At 33.3% G+C, this 22,776-nt stretch overlaps 1 pseudogene; it reads left to right on the top strand.

Annotated features, from left to right (window-relative positions):
• The first annotated feature begins 298 nt into the window (after positions 1-298).
• LOC120224890 lies at positions 299-843 on the top strand (annotated as a pseudogene).
• The last annotated feature ends 21,933 nt before the right edge of the window (positions 844-22,776 follow it).

Below are 22,776 nucleotides of genomic sequence, written 5' to 3'. Positions count from 1 at the left end.
TTCTAATGTTAAAAAGAAACATATTTATATAATAATAAACATATATTTATATAATAATAAATATATAATCATATATTTATACAATAATATATAATAAAAATAATAGTTATACTATTTATTATAAATAGTATATTTATTATTTATATATTATAATAAACATAAATATAAGTAAACATAAACATTTATATTTTTTCTGTGTGAAGCTATGAGCTTATGATGATAATCAAAAGGGATAAGTTAAAATAATCACATATAGTATGGAAGGGGCTAGAAAGAAGTGTGGATGCTAGTAGGAAGGATGGTACTGGAGAGCGTGGTCCTACATCCAAAAGGTACAACTTCCCAAGTACCTTAAGTGGCTTTGAGTCACTGAGAGCATTAAGGGGCTCACCTGCCTCACATAAACAGGTGATTTTTTTTTTTTTTTAATTAAAAACTGAAAAATGTCACTGCTTTGGAAGATTTGTTGGAAGTGATGTTTTGGAATTAAGAGGATTTTTTTTTTAATTCTACGCTTTTACATTAAATTGCAGAATGGCTTCAGTTACTGCCTTTTATTTTTTTTTTAAGTTTATTTGCACTATTTGGCTATCTTGCAGTTTGTATGTTTTTCCTAAAGAAAAAACAACAGCTTGATTAATCTTAAGATACAAAAGGAAAATCCCAAAATGGTGAATCAAACAAACACTGGAGATTATGTCTTACTAAAGCAGCTTTCTGTAGGGGCTGGTTTTCTAGAAGTTCCCTGCCTGTGATGGTTTACATATGAAACACAACGAATTGAGAAGAAATCTTGTAGATCCATTAAAGCTGAAGAAAAAAAGTATTATTATAATAAAGTAGGATTAGATTCAATTGTGTACTATAAAATTTTATAACAGTATTATCTAGTTTATTATCTACGGAAAATCTGCTAACTGGTGATCTTAATTACCACCACTGGTTCAATATTTCTGTCATTTTTTTCTGGATACACTACTGTTTTATACTTTTTATATTTAAATAATAATTCATATAGAAATTAAATTATGCAGGCTGCTTATTATGATTTTAAACAATGCATCTTTCAGCAATAAAAATGAATACTTCTGGGGCGCCTGGGTGGCTTAGTCGGTTAAGCGTCCGACTTTTGCTTAGGTCATGATCTCGCGGTTCGTGGGTTCGGGCCCCGCGTCAGGCTCTGTGCTGACTGCCAGCTCAGAGCCTGGAGCCTGTTTCAGTCTGTGACTCCCTCTCTCTCTGACCCTCCCCTGCTCACACTGTCTCTCTCTCTCCTAGAAATAAATAAAACATTTAAAAAATTAAAAAAAAAAATGAATACTTCTGAGTGAGTGTCTTAAAAGTGTCTCACATTTAAGTAAGTGAGAAAATCTAAAATTTTAGTAATTTTGGTCCAAAGCCATTTCTCTGAATATCAGTATTTTGAAGAGAATCTGTGCTTTAATCTTTCCCCATTAACTTTAAATATATTATTTTTTAGATTTTTTTTGATCAGTTGAAGTGATTATTCCCTTTTGGCTTTCCATTCTTTTTAGATATATAAAAATATGCTACTGTCAAGAATTACAGTTGACTCTTCAATAACATGACTTTGAACTCTGTGGGTTTACTTAGAAGCAATTTTTTAAAAGTATAGTACAGTACTATAAATGTATTTTCTTTTTTTAAGATTTTCTTAATATTTTCTTATTATAAGACTACAGTGGATAATTCATATAACATACAAAACATGTTATTCAACTGTTTATGTTCTTGGTAAGGCTCCTGTCAAAAAAGGCAATTAGTAGTTAAGTTTTTGGAAAGTCTAAAGTTATATGCAGATTTTTGACTGAACCAGACCATTGCTGTTGAAGGGTCAGCTATACTTGAGTTTTCACGGGGATAAACTCTGTATTTTAAAGAGATGATCAACTATTTAATAGAAGTATCTTGACTTCAAAAAAGGAGTAAGCTAGATATAAAAAGATCTAACAGCAAAGAATTATTTACATTCTAAAAGATTTGTGTACTTTAAAATAAAATGTGCAAAATTCAGTTAACAATCAAGAGATAAGGGTACCTGGGTGGTTCAGTCAGTTGAGTGTCTGACCTTTTTTTTTTTTCTTAATGTTTATTTATTTTTAAGAGAGAGAGATTGGGAGAGTAGGAGAGGGGCAGAAAGAGAGGGAGACTCAGAACCCAAAGCTGGGTCCAGGCTCTGAGTTGTAGGCACAGTCTGACGCAAACCTCAGCCAAAGTCAGACGCTCAACTGACTGAGCCACCCAGGTGCCCCAATTGGTGTCTGACTCTTAATTTCAGCTCAGGTCATGATTCCAGGGTCCTGGGATTGAGACCCTCATTTGGCTCCATACTTAGTGTGGAGCCTACTTAAGATTCTCCCTCCCTCTCTCTCTCTCTCTCTCTGCCTCCCTCTGACCGTTTCCTCTCCTCATGCTTTCTCTCTAAAAAAAAAACAAATCAAGGGATAAATATAAATCTTCTATATAACAACTTCATGAACTATAAAAGCATACAATAAATACTTTAAATGTTTAGTTTGTTAAATTTCAACGTACGTATATGGCCATGAAACCATTAGCACAATTAAGATAATGAACATATCCATCATCCCCAGTTATTTCCTCATGCACTTCTGTAATTCCTGTCTCATCTGTCTTGCCTATAGTCAGTCACTATAGGCTGTATACTTTGGTACATATTTTCTATAACTTTATATCACAGGGATCATATAATATATACTCATTTTCCTGGGTTTTTAATTCTGCATAATTATTTTGGAAATTACTTATATACTTGCATGTAATGATAGCTTATTACTTCTTTGTTGAGTAGTAGAACATTTTTTGGATTAACCACAAACTGTTAATCCATTCATTTGTTTGTACACATTTTGATTGTTTACTGTTTTGGGCTGTTACAAATACAGTTGCTGAGAACATTAAAGAATTGTGTACAATTCTTTAACTGTATATATGCTTTTATTTCTCTTAGGTGAATACTGTGAGTGGAATATCTAGGTCATATGATAGATGTATACTTAAATTTTAAAGAAAATATTAAATTTTTGCAGAGAGGTTCCCTTTTATATCCCATTGGCAGTGTATGGAGGGGTTTCAGTGGCTCCACATCCTTGAGAATAGTAGATGTAGCCATTCTCTTTAATTTTAGATATTCTAAAGTTGTGGTATCTCATTGTAGCTTTATTCTTATTTCCCCAGAGATTGATGATGTTGGGAATCTTTTGATGTGCTTATTTGTTCTTTCTGGTGGATTGTCTGTTTAATTTTTTTTTGCCTATTTTTAATTATGTTATTTACATGTTATTGAAATTTGAGAGCCTTTTATACATTCCCCAAACAAGTCCTTTGTCAGATATATGATTTGAACACAGTTTCCCTCATTCTGTGTCTGGCCTTTTCATTTTCTTAACAGGATTTCAAAGAACAGAAGTTTTTTTAAATTTTGATTAAGTTAAATTTATTTATTTTATGTTTCCTAACTCCAAAATCACAAGACTTTTTTTTTCCTGTATCTTATTCTAGAAGTTTTATACTTTAGGATTTTACTTAGGTCTCAGATTTATTATAAGTCAACATTTTTAATAGGGTGAGAGGTATGAATAAAAGTTTATTTTTTGTTCATAATGAGTATCCAGTTATTCCAACGCTATTGGTTGAAAAGACCTTCTTTTCACCCCTTAATTGTCTTTGCATGTTTGTCCAATAAAATTTTAATATATATGTGTAGGTATAATTTTAGACTATTGCTATGATCCATTTGTATATTTTTATACCCAGAACAATGTTCTTGACTAATGTAGCTGTATAGTAAGTCTTGAAGTCAGGAAGAGTAAGTCTTCAGACTTTGTTCTTTGAAACATTGTTTTGGTTATTCTAGGTCCTCTGCATTTTCATATGAATTTTTAGACTCAAGTTGTAAACTACAAAAAGAGAGAAACTACTTGTATTTTAATTGGTATTGAGATAATCCTATAAATCAATTTGTTGAAAAATGACATTCTAGGCAATAGTAGGTCTTCTGATTTGTGAGTACATTATAACTCTTCATATATCTTCTTAATTTCCCATAGCAACATTTTAAAATGCTTTTGGTGTATATATCTTCCATATCTTTTGAAAGATTTATTTCTAAGTATTTCATATTTTGATATTCTTATAGATATTTTGATGATTTTGACCTCCAACCTTTGCTCACATACAGAAATGCAAATAATTTTTGCATATTGGTTTTGTGCCTTGCAACCATCCTAAACTCACTTATTCATTCTTAAACTCTTCCAAAAATTGAAGAGATGGGAACACTCCCAAACCTATTTTATGAGGCCAACCTTTCCTTGATACTAAAACCAGGTAAGGACATTACAAAATAAGAAAATAATATCCCTGGTGAATACAGTTACAAAGTTTCTCAATAAAATATTAGTAATCTGAATTCAGAAATATATTAAAAATATCATACACCATGATCAAGTGGGATTATTTTGGATATAAGAATGGTTCTGCAAATTAATCAACATGATATACCACATCCACAAAATGTGGGATAAAAATCATATGATTATCTCAATGGAGTCAGAAGAAATATTTGAGAAAATTTAATAGCCATTTATGATAAAAACTCTCAATAAAATAGGTGTAGACAGAATGAACTTTAATATGATAAAGGGCATATACGAGAAGCTCACAGATAATGTCTACTCAACAGTGAGAAGCTGAAATCTTTTAAGGAACAAGAAAAGGATGCACACTCTTCGTAGGTTTAATCAACATAGTATGGAAGTTCTAGCGAGAGCAATTATGCATAAAAAAGAAATAAAAGGCATCTGGATTGGAAAGGAAGAAATAAAACTCACTTTTGTGGATGACATGATTTTATATTTAGAAAATGCAAAATACCACCAAAACCTGTTAAAACTGATAAATTAATTAAGTAAATTCAAAACACAAAAACCTGTTGTGTTTTCATAACCTAATAATTAACTATCAGAAGGAGAAGTTAATAAAACAATTCAGTATGCAATTGCATCAAAAAAAATACCTAAGAATACATTTCTCCAAAGAGGTGAAAGAGCTTTACATTGAAAAGTATAAGACATTATTGAAAGAAATTGACAAAGACACAAATAAATGGAAAAATACTCCATGCTCATGGAGAAGTATTATTCTTTAAATATCCATATTGCCCAAAGCAATCTAAATATTTAATGCAATCTCTTTGATAATGCAATATAAAATTCCAAAGACATTTATAATGAAATTAAAGCAAAATTAAAATGTGTACAGACCTACAAAAGACCCCAGAGAGCCAAAGCAATTTGAGAAAAAAGAACAGATTTGTAGGCATTATATCCCTGATTTCAAACTATATAATAATCTACAGTATTCAAAACAGTATGTTATTGGCATAAAAACAAACACATAGATCAATGTGACAGAGTAGAAAGTCCAGAAATAAACTCATCCATATATGGCCAATTAATTTTTTACAAAGGTGGTGAAAATATATGGTGGGGAAAGGACAGCCTCTTCAATAAATGGTGGGAAAACTGGACAACCACATGGAAAAGAATGAAACTGATTGCTATCCCATACCATACATAAAAATTAGCTTGAAATGAATTAAAGACTTGAATGTAAGACCTGAAACCTTAAAACCAGAAGAAAACCTATGCAGTAAGCTCCTTGATGTTGGTCTTAGTGATATTTATTTGGATCTTCCTCCAAAAGCAATGGCAACAACAGCAAAAATACTACATTAAACTAAAAAGCTTCTGCACAGTGAAGGAAATCATCAACAGAATGAAAAGGCAACCTACTGAATGGGAAAAGATGTTTGCAAATCATATATCCAGTAAGAGGTTAATTCCAAAATATTTAAGGAACTTAAACACTCAATAATAAAAAAAAATCCTATTAAAAAATGAGCAGAGGATCTGAATAGAATTTTTTTTCAGAGACATACAGATGGCCAACATGCACATTAAAAGATGCTCAACATCACTAATCATTAGGGAAATGCAGATCAAAATCACAATGAGATATTACCTCTTATCTGTCAGACTGGGGTTTATCAAAAGGATAAGAAATAACAAGTGTTGTTGATAATGTGGAGAAAGGGAAATTCTTCTGCACTGTTTGTGGGAATGTTAATTGGTACAGCCACTATGGACAATAGTATGAACGTTTGTAAAAAAATTGAAAATGTAGCTACTTATGATTCAGCAATTTCATGTCCAGGTGTTTATCTGAAGAAAATGAAAACACTAATTTGAAATATTTACCCCTGCATTCATTGTAGCATTATTTATAGTATCCAATACATGGAAGAAACCTAAATGTCCACTGAAAGATGAATGGATAAAGAAGATGTGGTACATGTATACAATGGAATAGTACCCAGACATAAAAAAATGAAATTTTACTGTTAGTGACAATATGAATAGACCATAAGGGTATTATGCTAAGTGAAATAAGCCAGAGAAAGATACTGTAGACTTCACTTTTATGTGGAATCTAAAAAACAAAACAAATGAACAAAGCCCAACACAAATTCAGAGAACAGACCCATGGTTGCTAGATGGGAGACAGGGTATTGAGAGAGAAGAAATGGCTGAAGAGGGTTAAAAGGCTCAATCTTCAGGATAAATATGTCACAGGGATATGATGTACAGCATGGCAACTATAGTCAATAATATTGTATTGCAAACTTGAAAAATACTAAGAAAATCATAAATATTACCATCACAAGAAAAAAATTGTAACTTTGTATGGCGAGAGATGATAATTAGACTTACTGTAGTGATCATTTCCTATTGTATACAAGTGTTGAATCATTATGTTGTACACCTAAAACTAACGTTGTATGTCAATTATACTTCAATCAAATATAAAAAGATTTACCATCTTAAAAAATTATGTGAATTGCATTCCCAGGATAAAATTCCTCTTTGTCATGATTTAATATCCTTTATAAATATTGATGCATTTCATTTCCTAAAAATTTTGAGTTTTTACATCTCTATACATTATGGCTGTTGACCTATAATTGTTCTGTATGGTTTTGGTATTATAGTAATACTGAATTTATAGAATGAATTGGTTAGTATTTCCTACTTTTCAATATTTTTGAAGTTTTCAAAATTTGTATTTATTTTTTAAATATTTGGTAGAGTTCAGCAGTGAATTCATTTGTGTATGGATGTTGGCTTATTTCCTTATAAATATGTACTGACCATCGCTCAACTGACTACTCAGAGGGTCCATCTGTAAATCTCAGAGTTTTGTCTTATTTCATTAATCTCCTCTCAAGTTATATACATGTACATATGTATGTACATTTATGTGTATATTATGCATATGTATATCATTACATGTATATCGATTACATTTTCATTTTTTGAAATAAGTCTGTGTTTCTCATGATTAGTTATTCACTTTTTTAAATCTGTGTAATTTGTGGTGCCTAGGTGGCTCGGTTGGATAAGTGTCTGACTTTGGCTCAGGTCATGATCTTGTGGTTTGTGAGTTCAAGCCCCACATCAGGCTCTGTGCTGACAGCTCAGAGCCTGGAGCTGTTTTCAGATTTTGTGTCTCTCCCTCTCTCTGCCTTTCCCATGCTCATGCTCTGTCTGACAATAATAAATAAATGTTAAATTTTTTTTTTAAATCTGTGTAATTAGAGAAGGGTGAATATCGGTGTGATATATGAAAATTGGTGTGGCAAATTAAATTATTGCCCTCAATTCTTAATTCCTTGTATTCAGGCTCATTCCCTTGTAACAGAATAAGAGCCTAAGGTCAACTTGCCGGTTCTGAGCCTACATCTCAAAAAGCCTAGCTTGGGTTTTGTTTGTGTCCTTGCACCTCTACCAGCACCATGAAAAGCTAGTATTTGCTAAAGTAGAAAACCCAAGCTATAATGAGGCACCAAACTGAGACAAATCTACAGATTGAAGCAGTCACCCCATGAAGTCCAGGCTAGATCAGATGACCTCAGCAAATCCCCAGAATAAATATTAGGAGATGAATAATATAGATATAGGCATGTCTACTGAGAATGATATGAATAATACATACAAAAAGCTAATAGATCTGGTCATTATATCAAAATGACAGGATAACACATCATATAACCCTGGCCAAGATAGAAAAAATATATCAGTTCTAGGGCGATCCAGTTTACAATAACCTGAAATGGCCCGCACATTATCTCAAGCTGTTGGACCATGGATAAAGGTTCACGAAAATTCAAGATGGAGAGAAAAAGCTATAACAATAAATGCTAACAGGGATAGAAACTAAATAATTGTGTTATTATGATCAGATTCTGAAGTGAGAAATACATATTCTATTATCTAAACTTATGGAGTAAAAGCTCTATGTAGTCTATTGGAGACGTTTCACAAGGAGAGATTAATACTGGTCTAATACAGTAACTTCTCCTAGTCATGTGAATAAGAAATTACTTGCTGAGAAGATCTGATGAAAGTGTGAAAACCTACCATTAGGATTTATTTTTTAATTGTTTTCGTATAAATTGGATACAATTTTTATAGAAGTTTGTTTTAAATTATTGTCAACAAATTGTTTCTTTATTTCAGTGAATCACAATTTATAACTTACCTTTAGCATAGATATATAAATCTTGTGGTTCCTATTTGACTATTAGAATGAATAAACTTGTAGCCACCATGGACAAAGCCAGGTAACTGACACTTTTTTCTCATTAATTCATCAACAAGTTCCAGAGAACCTACCTTCAAGAAATACCCTAAATCTCTTCCCTCCTTCATCAGTGTAAACTTCATAGGTCGAATCTGCACTAGAATAGCCTAACAGTTCCATATATGAACTCCACCAGTCCATTCTTCTAGGAGCTACTGCTCTTGTCTTTTACCTTCTATTAGTTTTATAGTTATCTTACTTTTCTTTTAATTTTTTTAATGTTTATTTTTGAGAGAGAGAAAGACAGCATGAGTAGGGGAGGGACAGAGAGAGAGAGGGAGACACAGAATCTGAAGCAGGCTCCAGGTTCCAAGGTGTCAGCACAGAACCCAGTGTGGGGCTTGAACCCACGAACTGTGAGATCATGACCTGAGCTAAAGTCAGATTCTCAACTGACTGAGACACCCGGTTTAATAGATTGAATGGTGCCCCCGATTAATGGCGTCTTTATGGTATCTTTAAAATAGCATTCCAATTCATGGCCTGGTCCAGTAACCCTTCCCTATCTCCATGATCCAGCTCCTCCACTGACTGCCTCTGCAACTTCAAGTCCTATATTTGCCACACTTGATGTGACTATATTCCTACCCATATCACTTGATTTGTAAAACTCCCCAAGCTGCTTTTTTTCTTTAAGGACTTTACGTTAGTTGTTTCCTTTGTCTGAAGTATTTCCTTTTCTGTATTATTCTTCTAGGGCTATCATAATAAAATGCCACAGATTAGGTGGCCTTCACAACAAGAATTAATTTTTTCATAATTTTAGAAGCTAGAAGTCCAAGATGAGTTGCCAAAATAATTGGTTTCTGATGAGGCATCTCCTCCTGGCTTGCAGATGGCTATTTTCTTGCTGTGTCCACACATAGCCTTTTCTCAGTGCATGAACACTCCTAATATCTCTTCCTCTTCTTTAAAGGACATTAGTATTCTTGTATTAGGGGCCTGCCCTTATGATTTCACTTTACCTTAGTAACCTCCTTGAAGGCTCTTTTTCTAGATACAGGAACACTGGTGGCTAGGGCTTTAACCTATGAATTTTGGAGTATACAATTCAGTCTAAAACACCTTACCTTCTTCCCCTACCATTTAAATCATAACACAGCTAGTGACTTTTTACTCAGGTCTTAATTCCAATATCACTTCTTCAGAGCGTTCCTCTTTGACTATGGTTTATCCCTAGTGCAATGTAACAGAATGGGAACAGGACATTTCTGGCTCTGTTTACTCATCACTAAACTCACTGCAACAAGAATTTTGCTTGGCACATATGAGGCATTGAAAAAAAATGTTGAATGAATGCATTTTTCCAATGCTTTGGTTTATGGGGCAGCATAATTATTTCTGGGTGTGCTATGCACTTTAACAATACATTTATTGTGCCTTTTCTCAGAGATGTACACATGAGCTTTATGATCCATTGTGTTATTCAGCAAGATAGAACACAATAATGTTATGCTAAGTATACCATTGAATAGAGTAACTGGTTTCTTAAGGAGTTACAATCTGTTGTTGCTTAAATAAGATATTGTTTTAATTTTTTCCAGTAATTGCCCTTAGCTATGTTATAACAGAAATTCTCCACTTTTTTTCCTTACTTGGGAGCTCTTCCTTGACTCCTTTTTGTATGGATACCACAACTTTTCAGACACTTGGGTTATTAGTTTATTCCATTACTTATTCATTTTAAAATGTCAACCTCCAATTCAATCAAAGCTTTTCTACACATACCATCTGTGCTGACAGCTCTTAACGTTTTGAGAGTACTGGGGTGTGGGTTGGCTTCCAGACACCCCTTTTCTCTCTCACTTGTAGATACTAGCTCCATCTGTGATATGACAGGAACAGACAAATGTGTTTTATAGGTCTCAATGAGATTGCAGTCTTCTTTTTGTTGGTTGTTGCTGCTTCTTGGGCTGGAACTCAGCCTAGATATCCACTGTGTAACTGGCCTCCCAGTATGCTTCCTCTGTATACTGGCTGTGTGCTTTCTTCCAAGAGTTATACCATTGGTGTCCCATTTCTTGGATCACTGAAGAGGCAGATGACGATTCAGCTTCAGTTTTTTTTTTCTTTATCCTTCACTAAAGTCCCCAAAAGACTACTTGTTAGGTTGAATCACTATATTGTACACCTGAAACTAATGTTATACTATATTAACTAACTGGAATTTAAATTAAAAAAGAAAGACTTCTTGTTAGGGTGACTTTTCCTTGTGGTAACTTACTTGAGTGGATATTAGCAGGTCACCTCACTTTCAGGAACCTTATTCATATGCGTACCATCCAAGGAAAGTCCATATCCTTGCTTCATCAGAGAATAAGAGGACAAGTTACTCATTAGAGCTTCTTGTTTCAGCACCTCCCTCCCTCTATGTTGGTCATTATTTTCATGTGTGGGCAGCATTAAACTATCTGTGGATCCAAGAGCTCACCAACTTTTTAGAAGAAGGAATAGATCTCTTTAATAAGTTTGAGGGAAATATTTTAGGTTATTTAATGTATTTTTTAAGGATATTTAACCTTACATTTATGAAGAATTCTGTTGACTATCTTACTTCATGTCGCCCTGAAAAACTGCTCTCTTTTATCACTCATTATTGCTGTAATGACCATGGATATTGAAACTGGTGAATCCTGATACTGTATTTTTTGAGATACCTGGCCCCAAATGTTGAAGTTTGTGAGTTAGGAGTATAGATTCCTAGCAGTAATTAAATTCCAGTTAGCCTTTGTTGTAATTTCTGGCTATAGGATAATTCCCATAGAACATTATATTACAGTAGCATTTTACAGAAAAATAGGCTTTACAGTATATATCTTACCTAAAATAAGTATTTTATATGAAAAAGTTTTCTACTTTTTCTCATTTTATATTTTTATTTTACTTATGTCATTCATACTGTCAGGTTTTGTAATATTTATATGAAATATTTTTATACTTTTCCTAACTTTTTAATTTCTGCATTATATATTCAATATATTATGTGTTTTAATTTACAGTATAATTTTATTTTGCCTTTATATCTATTTTTTCAAATTTAAATTTCTTTCCTATAAGGGATTCCTCATAATCAGAACTCTATTTACCTTTCAAGCACTTCATCCTTATATTACTTACTTTTGTTTTTATAATTTGCCTTCTAAAGTCTATTTTTTGTGTTTTGATATTATTAATATGTATCAATTTGGTGAAATGTTAGCTATATGCAAGTAGAAATAAAAACATTTGCCAGAGGAAATACATTTTTCAGTTTTGTATTATATAACCTTTAGAAAAAAATTCTTAGGGTTTAAAAAAATTTTATAGTGCTTCTTTTAAAGTTATTTTCTACTTATGTTCATTTAGATTAAAAAAAAAAAACCCTCAAGGGGCGCCTGGGTGGCTTAGTCGGTTAAGCGTCCAACTTTCGCTTAGGTCATGATCTCGCGGTTCGAGCCCCGTGCCAGGCTCTGTGCTGACTGCCAGCTCCGAGCCTGGAGCCTATTTCAGAGTCTGTGTCTCCTTCTCTCTCTGACCCTCCCCTGCTCACGCTGTCTCTCTCTCTCTCCTAGAAACAAATAAAAATATTAAAAAAAAAACAAAACCCTCAAATAGAGAAATAGCTCATTTTCTGTGCTAAGGAGTTATAAAATTCAATTATTCATAAAGACAAATACCAGCCTGAGTAAAGAATCATCTGTAAGACTAGCAGAATGAATCTATTGCAACATTTACACTTTATACCCTGGAATTGATTTTTTATGCATTTTAATGTAGGCAGTATTTTGCATTTGAGTACATTACATAGGAAAGTAAAATGTCAAAGCTTATCCCTTTCAGAGTTCACAGTCTCTTCTCTCTCTGTCTCATAGTTAGAGGATTTCTCTTATGAGAATATCTGGTGGTCAGTACATTTCTCATTCTTTTAGAACAGAAATTTGCATAGCAAAGTTGTGATACAAGTAAACATATTCTATCATGGTCCCATCTGTTTCTCTCATTCTACTGAGACCTAGTGTAGAAATAAGGTAGTAGATGGGAGAAGACAGCTAATATTTTACCTATATGCCAATTTCTTTCAAATGGCAAAATATAAATGTTTTTCCATATTTTGAAGTTTTGCTTCTTTGAAACTATTAGGGATAAAATATTGATCTCAGTCATGGGTAGGGGTAGTGTAATCAGCTGTGATTTCATATAAAGAACATTATCATTTTTATTCCTATAAACTGTAGGCATTATGAGTAAATCAATTGTTAGCACACATATTCTGACATTTTATTTCTAATTGATCTCAAAGAAATTCTAAAATTAAACACTTTAAATTCTCAGAAGTGAAGAGTTTGAACAAAGTGCAACACAAAGACAGCATTGTTTGTTATTTATGTTTTTCTCTTTTAAGATGTATAACTAGGAATCTAAAACATAAAGTATAGTCCAAATTTTCAAATTTCAGGTCATTGTTCACAGGATTCATTTAACTCCCATCTTCTGTGAGCCAAGTGTTACACTGAGAGATACCACACCAAATAAGACACAGTATCTGCCAGCAGAGTTAACATTTGCAAAGCTGCTCACTAATTGCTTCCTATCTTTTCTTCCAATTTTAGTGTTAGATTATTTTCTCAGTAACTGATTCTGATTTGTTTTATTTGAAAAAAATTATCTTAAAAAATCTAAAACCCAACCACTATTTAATGACAAGTTTTCTGGTTTCTGAAATCACTGCAAAATGGAAAAAAATTTAAATACCATTAGCCTTTGTAAGAAATTGGTTATGACTTAATTGAAAATGTTGCTTCCATAGGTATAATTTTAAGACAAGGCAGTATAGTTTGGTGATGAGGTTTGCAGGCTCTGGAATCTGAGTGAGATCAAAGCTCAGTTTTGCCATTATAGAGTAAAGTATAAGCTGTTCAATCATTAAAGCCAGGGGAGAAAGCCATGTGTGTCATGTGGTTCTGTGAATATAAAAGAGATAATGTACCCAGAGGATTTATATTGGCCCTCTGACATTATAAGTATTTGCTATGTTAGCTGTTATAGTTATGCAAGTTTTCAAAAAAATTTTAATAAAACATAATTTAAAATCCTACCAGGGAAGAGGGAAAGAGAGATTAAATGAGTGAATGAATTAGAACTAAAGACGGGATAATTTCGGAAAAAATGACATTAGTGGTTTGAAATTGGGCAGAGAAACTTTATACAAGTGAAGGTTTTGATGCTACTTGAATAATATTGGTCTCAGTAGAATTTTAGCTATTTTTGGTCTGTTAAGAATTGGCATGATAAATATTAACAAGTTAATGAAACCTATATCTGAAAATAAGTGAATCCAGTTGCTTGTTTAATGTACCAAAAGCCAACCTTCTAATGCTTTATAATGGTCTCAGTTCCTATCAAAACTGTGAGGAAATAGCTTCTGTCCCAGAGGTATACTGCCTTTAAAGGAAAGTCTATTTTTATTAACATCCCTTTGTGGCCATAACTACAGCTATGTGGTTAGAGTAAAATATCTTGCTGATGACCCATTTCTGTTTGTAATAGTTCTTAATCAAAAATGATACGGAATATAGACACAAATCTCTTTCCTCATACTTACTCTTAAATCCCATATCCCAATCCTCAAGTGGAATTGGGTGTCTAGAATTCCTGTCAAAGCTGTAAGTGGCCAAATTTTCTTTCTTACTATCTATCATTTTAAACATGTTTAGCATCATTTCAGAGTTTTGATAAGTTTTATTTTGTTATTCTAAAAATGGGAAATAAAAAAAGAATTTAGAAAGGATATGGATGGTAGAATTAATGATGCTTTGATTGAAGGAACTGGTTTATTTTACACAGAGAAGAAAAAATCAAGGACTGATTTAGTGACTATGGAAAGGGCAGAGCTAAACTGCAGCTTTCATTTCCTGGCTGAATTTGTGGAACTTCTTTAACCACTTTAAACAACAACTTCCTAGTTTGCAAGATACAGATAATACTTTTCTTTTTATAGATGATATGATCACCATGAATATCAAAATAGGAAATCATAGTTGTGATTACCAAAATTTTCAGGATTATCTGTGCTATAATGGTTAGCTGTGGATGGTTAGCTCCCTCTCTCTCTCTCTCTCTCTCATTCTCTAAAGAAAAAAATAAAAATATTGATTTCTTTTTCTGGAACAATTACAATGCTCTTTGCAATTCAATTACTTCCAGAGAGCTTAAAAATGAAGATGATGGTTTTCCATTTTATTAAAACTGTGTTGTTTATAGAGGTTATTTGATATTATATTTCCCAAAAAGGTACTGAACTGTAAACAATAAAAGTTAAATACAATTTCTTGTATAAGTGTACATAACCAATTAAGTATTTATATTCTTACAGATCATAATTAAATATAAACTTGTGTCATTTAATTCTTTTTTAAAAAAAATTTAAATGTTTATTTTTGAGAGACAGAGAGTGACCAGGGGAGGGACAGAGTGAGCAGGGGAGGGGCAGAGAGAGAAAGAGAGAGACAGAATCCAAAGCAAGCTCCAGGCTCTGAGCTGTCAGCAAAGAGCTCGATGCGAGGCTCAAACCCACAAACTGTGAGATCATGACGAGCCGAAGTCAGACTCTTAACCAACTGAGCCACCCAGGTGCCCCAATTCTGCTTAATTCTTAAACTGATAAAAGCTTTTTCCTTGTCTTAGCATTTACCTCAGATCAGCTGATGTCTTTTTGGTCCCTTTAATTGAGTGTTATAGGGTCAAACATTTAAAAATAAGTAAATGAAAGATTGCAGATTTACAAAGTAAAAACAAACAAAAAAAAAAGATTACAAAATTGATTTTGTTGCCCATATGTCACCATTGCAGCTATATTATACATCTTGCAAAATAACAATAAAAAGAGAATACATGATGAAGCACACAGACTACATACTGAATGATATGTGAATTTTTAGATTGTAAACTCTTCTATTCTGATAGAAGCAAACCAGCAGTTAACTTGGGGCTCGGAAGGATGAATTCCAAGGAAGAAAAGAAATCAGTAGGCTTGATGGTAAGATATTGTAACTGTGTTGTGGTGGTTTCATCAGAATTCATCAAATCACACACTTTAATTGGCTATAGTTCATTTTACAGAAATCGTATCTTATTAAAGTTATTTTATAAAAAGAACAAGAATAGTAGTTTCACTTCAGTAGTTTTTAAGTAAATAAATATAAAAGATATAAGGCACTATTTTCTTAACCAATGGGTTATAAAAAAATTAAAAAAAAATAAACCAAACAACAACAATAATGGTATCATTTAACTCTAGTGAGGATGTGATAACCATGGCAATTTATTGGTCAGACTCTTATTGGTCAGATTGAATAAGCAATCTGGTAATATATTTCCAGGGTCATGAAAAGTGTTCCTACCCACTGACATATTAGTTCTACTACCATGAAATTGTCAGTAGGATAATCTAAAAAGATAAAGTGATGTACCAAAAGATTTTCTTTTCAGACTAAGTTATTTAGTGGTTTTGAATTTTAGTTCAAATATTTAGCTATATAATAAATATTTCTTCTTTTATTTTTCTCAAGTCAATCCAATTCTGTTCTTAAGCCACTTTTCTACTGAAGAGGCAGGAATTCAACCTGAGTTGTTATACTGACTTCACCCAGTTGTGCCAAGTCGCTGAAACTTAACTCAATACCTATGAATTAGGGACGACCCTCACTGTCTGCCTTTGTTCTGCACTGGACTACATCCCAGATTTACTATTCAGAGGACTGCTACTTTCTTTCTACTCTCTGTACAAGGCTGTCTTTGGAGAGAATGGGACACTCTCTGCCTAAAAATCCAGCCTCTTTGACTCCCTAAATAGCCACCCCTTTGATGTCTTGCCATCATCCAGAGTTAGAGCCATGCAGCAGGGCTTATTTCCCTACTACTTCTGCATTCCCTTCCAGTCTTTTAGCATCTTTTCATCCCTCTTAACCCTAAAGTTCTCCTAACCTCCCTTTCCCTTCCAGAGCTTGTAGTATAATTTTTTCAATCAGTTTGAAAAGAACAAGAACAGTAGTTTCACTTCACTAGTTTTGAAGTACATAAATATAAAAAAATCTAAGGCACTATTTTTTTAACCAATGGACTATAAAAATAAAAAAAATAAATCAAACAACAACAATAATGGTATTGTTTGAATCTAGTGAGGATGTGATATCACTACCTCTTAAATTACCATGACACATTCATTTTACTGAAAATTATAAGTGAGCTAAATGTCTAATAGTTAAGGAATGAGTTAGAAAAGTATCCATTAGATGAAATATTATAGTTATGTTAAAATTTTAGGAATAGAAGCAGAATATAAACTTGTATAAACTATAAATATGAAATCCATAAGAATCATGCATATTTATTATGATGAGAGCATTATGGGAATTTTCCCATTTTCTAAAATTATGAAAGTGTGTGTGTGTGTGTGTGTGTGATTTATTAAGAAAAGTACATGTGAATTATTCAACATAAAAAAGTATGATGTGGCCAATTTAAATCCAAAGAGCTAGGAAATATTGATGAGCTATAGTTATCCATATTATGAAAGTTTTACATGTAGAAGGAGAGACTGAGAAACCTTGAAAAAAAGTTAAGGCGTTCTTAGGAATGTGGCAATTCCTCTATGAAGGAACATGGAAAATCCTAAACAAGGATTTATGTGAGGAAGCTGCCAGAGACTCAGTGGATATTTTCACTAAGGGGGCTACGAACTGGCTTTAGGAGATAACAATTTAATTTTTACTATGTATACTGTTTTATTCAAGTTGCATATTTAATCATAATAATTATCGTTAAAATGTTCTTAGCGTGCACTCATGTTAATCAAATTATTCTAAGTTGAAGAAAATTTGTAGGTAATTATATGTATAAAATTTAACCTAGGAAAAATTGCGACAGTTAATTTTTTTTTTTTTAATATTTTTATTTATTTCTAGGAGAGAGAGAGAGACAGCGTGAGCAGGGGAGGGTCAGAGAGAGAGGGTGTCACAGACTGAAACAGGCTCCAGGTTCTGAGCTGGCAGTCAGCACAGAGCCCGACGCGGGGCTCGAACCCACAAACCGCGAGATCATGACCTAAGCGAAAGTCGGACGCTTAACCGACTAAGCCACCCAGGCGCCCCTGCGACAGTTAATTTTAATGGTATATGTGAAAAGGTGGGCAGCCTGTCACCATAAATAAACAATGAAGTAACATCTTGAATTCATCATGACATGTATCATGGATTATTCAGAAAATTCTAGAAGTGATATTCCAAACAAATTATTTAAAAATCACTGGTGGGCAAAAAATAAAAACATTTTGATTTTGACCCTAAAAAGTAGTAGTTATATGATGATGCTTGACTATATATAATATGATAATGCTCAACATATTCTATAGAAATTTGAACATATTCTCATTAATAACTAAAATATAAGATGGTGAAGACGTGAATTCAGACTAAAACCAAGCAAAACCCTTCATTTCTAAGATGGAAAACAAATGAAAACTCCGAGTTAAAAATTTTGAAAGACGGGGTCCATCAGTTAAGCATCCAACTCTTGATGTCAGCTCAGGTCATCATCTCATGGTGTGTGACACGGCAGCCAGTGTCCCTCTGTGTCCTGACATCATGGAGCTTGCTTGGGATCCTCTCTCTCTCTCTCTCTCTCTATCGCTCTCGCTCTCGCTCTCGCTCTCGCTCTCTGTCTCTGCCCCTCCCCTGGTCATGCTTTTTCTCTCTTTGTCTCAAAAGTAAATCAATAAACTTAAAAACATCCTTTTGAAAGAAATAGGATTACAGGCATATTTCCACATGCGATTTCATTTTCGGAGTATAATGCCAGACTTCTAAGAAAAATTTAAGAGTAAATGTAAACTCCATTCTTTCTTTTTCACACTGTTTCTTGTTTTGCTTTCAGTTAAGATTTAGAGTATCTACAAAATCCCTCTAGAAATGAGAGAAATAATTATTTGTGTAGTTAATTACTATAGGTCAGAAGCACCCCAGTTTGCCCCCAAAGAAAAAGCACAAGCATTCCAACAATTGTCACTGTTATTTTGGCTTATCCCTCCCAGGTTTCTCCTCTCTTTTTCTGATGCTAGAGCAAGCACTTTACCTTTTCAGCAATTCAAGTCCCTCAGTGGGATGCTTTGCAGATAAAATTTCTCTTTTGTATTGAATATTCAGTGAAGAGGTAAGAGCTAGTGGTACATAACTTCTATAGCCACTAGAACTTTTTACATGATCCCCTTTTATCATCCTTCTCTTTCTCAATATCTCCCCAAGTGTATTTTGAAACAGCGATATGCCTCTTCTTGTATTGCAAGTATTACTTGTTCTTTGATATTTAATATTAGATTCATGTATCTAGATATCTATGATAACAGCCCTTAAGATTCCCTTTTTTAAAAAGGAATGGATTTATTTAAAGCAATGGATTGTGCCTTAATACAAGTCTTCTCTATTTTTAGTTCTATTGTTGCCAATTTAGCTTTCAAAATTACATGATTTTTGTAGCATAATCCATATTCCAAAATAACTTTCTTTATATTTTCAACTTCTTGTGTATAAGAGGGATGTTTCTTCATTTATTGTCAGAAAGTTCTACTTTTAGAGTTATGTCTATTTTTCTCTCTTACAGTTACTTGCTAAGAGTCTGAATTTTTCTTCACTTGTTATGACAAAACATATGATAGTGCTTTGGTTTAATCCTTACTGTAGATCAGTAATTAGAGTAATTTTAAAAATAAAGTGTGAATTATGTCATTAGGTTTTTATCACTTTCTGAGATATTTTTGTTCTATTTCTCTCATAAGACTTTTGTCCTAGATATAGAATCATTTTGTTCTGTACAGAATTAGATACATCAATTCATTTTGCCAGTGACATTGATTAATCACAAAATCTAGTCACTACATAGAATCTAGTATCAGGGTGCCCTAGGTTCAAGTCCAGATATGCAACTTCTTGGTTTTTGACTTTGAGCTAGACAAAAATTCTGTGGCCTACTTTTTCATCTATTTGGTAGGAAAACAATAGTATCTATCCCATCAGGCTAAAAAGTATTATATATGAAAATATCTTCAAAGGTATCAGCATGATTATAAGTACATAGCAAACACCAAATAGATGCTAGCTGGTATTATCCCCTTTATTATTATGGTGATTTTCCTAATGCTGAGAAGAACAAAATCATTACTGAAAACTTGAGTCATTAATGTTTTTATATTTTAATTGTGTGTGTGTGTGTGTGTGTGTGTAATTTCCTTACCTAACTTAAAAAGATGTCATTGGCAAGTAAGTGATTGCTTTTGTCCTCCAGCTTAGAGGTTTTTCACTTCTCTAAGGAACCTTTTGCAATGTAAAGCAGATTGAATGGGTAAAGCCTTGGTTTTAGAGTGAACATCCTAGATGTCGTTCTGGGCAGTATTCCGTGTGGAGTTTTCTCTTGAACTAATCATTTAATCTTTTACATTTAATTTCATTGTCATAAAATAAGGCTAATAATCATCTTAGATGAATGTTAAAATGAAAAATATATGTAATGGCACTCTAGATACCTTACCCAAATCCCATTTACTGAGCAATTGCAACCATACCTTAACTACTGAGTATCGGCTGCTAATGGCTCATAGCTGCCCTTCTCCAAGACTTGCCCTTGGCTGAGAGCTGCCTGGCCAGGGAAGGTATACCCTCCGTAAATCCCTGGAGAAGTCCATACCCATTAATGGATTGACAAAGTGTTTCCAAAGGCCATGCCCCTTCCCTTAAAGCAAGAAAACCTCTGTGATATAATTCACATTGTATAGTTCCTTGTAAGATTCAGCTAAAGCAGGATGGGCGACTACACTGTTGCATACCTCCTTCCCCTGTTCTACCCTGATTCTTCCACTTTGAAAACACATCCACAGCATATCAAATGTGTCTAAATCTTGGTCTTAGACGTTGTTTCTGGAAGGTAGATTTAATCACCAAATATATGTGAAATGATTTGCCGTACTTGCCTAGTAAACCCTTTTTAAAGGTAACATGATAGACCATCAGGAGGTATTTAAGAATACTTCCAATATTGAGAATTCTTAAATAGGCAAATTATTTAAATTTGTTAAAAATTAACACTACAGTAGAATTAAAAATTATGTTTAAACAATCTAAATGCCAGATTTCTTAACCAAATTTATTGAAGTACCTACAATGTGCCAGATCTGTGCTAGTTACTTAATAAATAAGACAGACAGGGTCCTTGCCTTCACAGACCTTTCATCTCTGTAGGGAGTTATGCGCGAGTGCGCACATACACACACACACGGAAATAACAATACTTCTTGAAAATTTCTATGAAATATAAAAACAAGAAATATAATATAGGCATAGGTAGTTTTATTTAATTTCAAATATTTCTCAATCTGGAACACTTGTAGTTTCATATCCTCAAGAAGGAGGATGGTTTTTAAATGCATGTTTATGTAAAACTCACAGGTAGCAGATAAGTAAAGAGTTAAGAGAAAAAGTGGCAGCTGTTTGGTACAAGTTTATAGCTTTTGATCCTGGCTGTTTTGTTGCAGCTAGGGGACATTTTGAAGTAAGCTGTTAGGCAGTAAGTCCTTGTAATATAATTGGATACTGAGCAAATTGCAGCCTCAGAGTGTGACCTTGTAACCTTTATACTACTAAGTTCAATAAAACTGCAGAAGACAATGAAGAAGAAACATTACGCAGAAAAGAGAAAGAAAACGGAACAATGCAAAATTTGATCTTTGAGCCTATTTGATACTATAGACTCTAGTGAGAAGGAATAGTTAAAAAGAGAAACAAAGCTGTTAATTCTAATGATAACAATGATGCTTTATTTCAAATATATACATTTGTCAGCACTTCTTTTTTTATTTTATTTTTTTTTTACCTTTTTGTTTTGTTTTGTTTTTGAGAGACAGAGAGAGACAGAGCACGAGTGGAGAAGGGGCAGAGAGAGGGAGACACAGAATCCATAGCAGGCTCCAGGCTCTGAGCTGTCAGCACAGAGCCTGATGCAGGGCTTGAACCCACAACTGTGAGATCATGACCTGAGCCGAAGTCAGCCGCTCAACCAGCTGAGCAACCCAGGCGCCACTGTCAGCACTTAATTCTTGATGTCCACTTGGAAATAGTGCATCTAGGCATTTGGAACCCTTTTGCCTTTATTATTAATAATTTTCAGATACTATTTAATTGGGCTTCAAGTCTCAAATAAGTATGTGGAGATACTAATTAAAATATCCATCATATAAATGAGCTAATATTATCCAATGGGAATTCTGATAAGGACTTTAAAATAATATTATAAATCTTGATCATATTTCATAACAAAACAACTTTATTTTGTTTTGCTACAACCTATTAAAATAGGTTGTTAAAGGGGCGCCTGGGTGGCTCAATTGGTTAAGCATCCAACTTCGGCTCAGGTCATGATCTCACAGTTCGTGGGTTCGAGCCCCGCATCGGGCTCTGTGCTGACAGCTAGCTCAGAGCCTGGAACCTGTCTTTGGATTCTGTGTCTCCCGCTCTCTCTGACCCTCCCCTGCTCACGCTGTCTTTATCTCTCTCTCAAAAATAAAAAATAATTAAAAAAATAAAAAAAATAAAATAGGTTGTTAAAGTGAGAAACAACCAAAAGATGATAGATCTTGATGAAAATATGCAAGCCATTTTCAATTTTCATAGCCTTTGTTCTTAAGGACAAATTCCTTGGAGTATCTTCTGTATTATTATTTCTACTCTTTTCTTTGATCAATGCTAATTGATTTTAACATAGTTGTAAAGATCCAAGGATTCTTGTTCTCCCTGGAGATGATTCCTGAAATAAAATAATTTAATTCTTTGGCTATTTCACATCCTTCAGAGATAATTTATTTTATAATCAGGAACACCAGAGAAGAGATGCAGTTGTTTACAATGGAGTAGGGAAATTAAATTAACCATTTGTTCTCTAAGTCTTACTTGTATCTTACGTATGACTATGGTTTCAAAATCTTATATATGAGTATGGTTTCAAAATCTTATA

The sequence above is a fragment of the Hyaena hyaena genome, unplaced genomic scaffold (assembly GCF_003009895.1).
Source record: "Hyaena hyaena isolate Hyena2069 unplaced genomic scaffold, ASM300989v1 scaffold_1278, whole genome shotgun sequence".
NCBI classification, from domain to species: Eukaryota; Metazoa; Chordata; class Mammalia; order Carnivora; family Hyaenidae; genus Hyaena; species Hyaena hyaena.
This window is presented reverse-complemented; position numbering and strand designations above follow the sequence as displayed.